Raw genomic sequence first — 4,420 nt, forward strand, 5'->3', positions numbered from 1 at the left:
ATGGGAAAGTCTGCTGTTAGGGACCTCTCCAAAGTACTGAAGAGCAATGGTGTCTCTCTGGAGAATAAAGGTGTGTCTGATACAGGCTATGGTCTTTGCAATCACTTGCTATGCACCAGAGAATTGGACAATGACTAGGAAGGATAGAAGGAGAATTGAGCCTTTGAGCTGTGGTGCTGGAGAAGAGTTTGAGTGTACCATGGACTGCCAAGAAAACAAACAGATTCATCCTGGAGAGTGTTAAACTGGGCTGCTCCTTGGAGGCAAGGATTCTGAGGCTTCATCTGACATACTTTGGACATGTTTTAAAGAGGGAACAGTACTTGGAGAGGGACATCATGCTTGGGAGGATGGAGGGACAGTGCAGGAGGAGAAGGCCCTCTGTAAGGTGGATTGATTCAGTCACTGGGGTAGACTCTATGAACAAAAGATCTGAACTCTGTTCTATCCTGTGCTATCCTTACACTTCTTGATACACATTAGCCCATTGCAGCTGTCTTCATGTCAATTTACCTAGTTGAGGGTCTTTCTCTCCACTAACCCTTCATCCTTTTCAGCATTATGTGCTTTTCCACAGAATAGCACCTTCTAACCACACGTCCAAAGTATGTGAGACAAAGCTTATTACTCTTGCCTCCAAAGAATACTCTAGTGGCATCCTCTCCAAGATATAGCATTTGTTCTCCTTTTCTGAATGATTTTCAACAATATTTGTTTGCATGTGATAGCAATGATATTGCTCGATTATTTCTTCATTCAGTTGGATCACTTTTTAAAAATTGTATTTTAACAAAAGTTTACAGAAAACTTGGGTTGCATTCATTCATGGTTGCATGTTTTCCCTCCCTATACCACCCTCCAGTGTAATTTTGTCCCTCCACCACCAAGTTCACTTTGTGATATACCTCTTATTCTAGACTGCTGTCATGCAAGTAATGCATAATCTTGTATTCCTTTTAAACAGTTCTTTCCCTTTTCTGTTTCAATTATTTATCCCCTTCTCTTAGTTTTCCTCCAACCCCCATATCAGTATTGTTTTATAACATTTGTATTAGTGGTATTTGTCCTTTTGTGACTGAGATATTTCACTCAGCACAATGTCCTGTAGGGCCACTCATTTTGTATAATAGTTTGAGTTCTTTGTTTTTAAACTCTGTGTATTATTCAATTGTGTAAATATATCACAGCTTCTATATCCACTCATTTTTTTGATGGCCACTCAGGTTACTTCCATCACTTTACTATTGTGAACAATGTAATGATAAATGTAAGTATGCAGATATCTGGTTGGGTGGCAGTTCTTGTTCTTTAGAGTGTATTCTGAGTTGTGAAATTGCTGGATCAAATAATATCTTTATAGCCAACTTTTTGAGAAAGGGCAATATTACCTTCCATAGTGGTTGCACCATTTTACACTCCCACCAACAGAAAATAAGTGTTCCAATTTCTCCACCTCGCCAGCACTTATTCTTTGCTGCTCTGCTAAATTTTGCTGTTCTTACTGGGGTGAGATGGTAACTCATAATTGTTTTGATTTGCATCTCTCTTTGAGCTAGGGATTTTGGACAATCCATCATGTGTTATTTGCCATCTGAATGTCTTCTTCAGTGTCTGTTTGTATCCTGTGCCCACTTTGCAATAAGGTTGCTTACTTTTATCTTGCAGAGGTGCTGGAATATTCTATAAATTCTAGGTATAAGTCCCTTATCAGACATGTCATTACTAAATATCTTTTCCCAGTCTGTAAGGTTCCTTTTAATGCTGGTGGAGAAGTTTTTTGATACGCATAGGAATTTCATCCTTAGAAGGTCCCATTGGTCTATTTCATTCTTTCCTGGATGTAGGTTTTTAAGGATGCTTGGAAGACTGTTATGTTATGAATTAGGACTTCAAGAGTTCTTCCAAGCTTTTTTCTGATGAAGATTGTAGTCCTTGGTTTTAGATCTAGGTCTTTGATCCCCTTTGAGTTGGTTTTTGTGTATGGTGTGAGGTGGGGGTCTTGCTTGAGATTTCGGCAGCTATTTTTCCAATTTTACCAGCACCATTTGTTAAAGAGAAGTTAGTTTACATACTGAATTGATTTAATCTTTTTGTCAAAAATCAGTTGACCATAGATAGATGGTCTGATTTCTGGGTTCTCAGTTCTATTCCATTGATCTACGTGTCTGTCATTGTACCAATACCACACTGTCTTGACCACAACAGCTGTGTAGTAGGATTTGAAATCGGGAGGTGGGATACTTTCCACCTTGTTTCTCTTCTTCAGGAGTGCTTTTCATATTCGAAGTCTCTTTCCATTCCAGAAAAAAATGGAAATTGTATTTTCACCTAATTGGAGAATGGAATTGGTATTTGTATTGAAACTGCATTGAACTTGTAGTTTGCCCTTGGTAGAATTGTCATTGTCACAATATTGAGTCTTCCTATCCAAGAGCATGGTATCTTCTTCCATTTCTACAGGTCTCTTTCTGTTTCTTGTAGTAATGTTTTGTAATTTCATGTGTATAGGTCTTTTGTGTTTCTAGTTAGATTTGTTTTCAAGTATTTAATCTTATGATTAGCTATTGTGATGAGTATTGTTTTTCTTAGCTGCAGTCCTGTATTCTCTTTGTCACTGTAGAGAAAGCCAATTGATTTTTGCATGTTGACCTTGTGTCCTGCCACTTTGCTGAATTGGTTGACTTGGTTCAGTAGTTTTCTTGCTGAGTTTTTAGGGTTTTCTAAGTATACTATCATGTCATCTGCATATAGAGATAACTTTACCTCCTTTGTGCCAATTTGGATATCTCTTATTTTCTTCTCTTGTCTGATTGCTATCACTAAGGCTTCCAGTACAATATTGAATAGAAGAGATGAAAGTAAGCATCCTTGCCTAGTTTCTGTTCTCTAATAGAATATCTTTAATCTCTCTCCACTGAGAACAATGTTGGATTTTGGTTTTGTTCATATATTTTTACTATATTGAGGAAATTTCCCTCTATTCCTATTTTGTTGAGTGTTTTAATCAGGTAATGCTGTTGGATTTTGTCAAAGGTCTTTTCTGTATGAATTGATAGGATCATGTGTTTCTTGTGCTTTGCTTTGTTAATGTGATGAATTCCACTGAGTATTTTTCTTATGTTGAATCATCTTTACATATCTGTTGTGAATCCCACTTGGTTATGGTGATTTTTTTATTCATTTTTATTTTTATTTATTTTTTAAATGTACTTTTGAATTCTATTGGCCAGGATTTTATTCAGAATTTTACATCTTTGTTCATGAGAGATATTGGCTCATAGTTTTCTATTTTGCTCATGTCTTTACCTGACTTTGGTTTTTTTAAATTTATTGATGCTTGCCTTGTGAACTAAAATGTGACCTATTCAGGAAAATGCCCATTGATATTGGATAAGACATTTTATTGTGAGTTTTTTTTTGGGTGCACTAGCCAGTATATAACTATGAGACAGAGTGCATTTATTGTATGATTTAATTTTTCAGCATCTTTTTTGTTTTTTTTTTTTCTGGAAGTTCTATTTTCTCTTGAGAGTGGTGTATTAAATTCTACTACTATTACAGTGGTGTTGTCTATTTCCTTTTTTTCAGTTCTATTAATGTTTGCTTTTTATATTTTGTAGCTATATCATTTGGTGCATAGATATTTATTATTGCTCTGTTGAGCGTAAGTTGATAAACTGTCTCTGATTTTGTTTAAAATCATCTGTGCTTGGAAAGTCTCTTACATATGTAAACAGGATCTGGTGGGCAGGTCTTTATACTTAAAAGTCTTTTTTTTTCTGTCTGAGGGTGAACATTAAGATTGACACAGTTGAATCCTGGAGGGTAAGTTTTTTATCTACTTGAAAGCTAGGGGTAAACTGTTTGGATATTTCTGATTACTAGCAACCAAGTGTAATTGATTAACTGTCTGACATCATTTACAATCACTGTGGGTGGGAAGCCTTTTGTGTAGGCAAACAGGATCTGATGGACAGGACTTTGTATTTAAAAGTCACTTGGGCCCTCAGTCCTCTGTCTTTGTATTAATTGTGTTTGTAAAGAACATTGAGCTAAATAGTGAAGCACTTGTCTTTCATTTTGCTCTATTGGTTTAACTCAAGGTTTCTGTGATACTGATATCTGTGCCACTGGTGTGTCAAATGCCAAAAGGGTTTCTCAAGATGGGCAGGTTTTGGTGGAGCTTCCTGATTAAGGCAGGCTAGGAGGCACGATGGACCATCTACTTCCTAAAAATCAGACTTTTGAAAACTTTATGAACACTTAAAAAAAAAAGGATAGTTTTAGTGGTATATTTGTACAGCTCAGATTGGAAGTCAATTGAAATAAGGACAAATATTACATGATGCCACTGTTGTAGAATGGGACTGTCCTTGGGGTTGGGGAGAGACTGAGTAAGATGGGTTCAATAATGTATACT

The sequence above is a fragment of the Elephantulus edwardii genome, unplaced genomic scaffold, assembly GCF_000299155.1.
Source record: "Elephantulus edwardii isolate Elephantulus edwardi_28Jun2011 unplaced genomic scaffold, EleEdw1.0 scaffold00078, whole genome shotgun sequence".
Classification (NCBI taxonomy): Eukaryota; Metazoa; Chordata; class Mammalia; order Macroscelidea; family Macroscelididae; genus Elephantulus; species Elephantulus edwardii.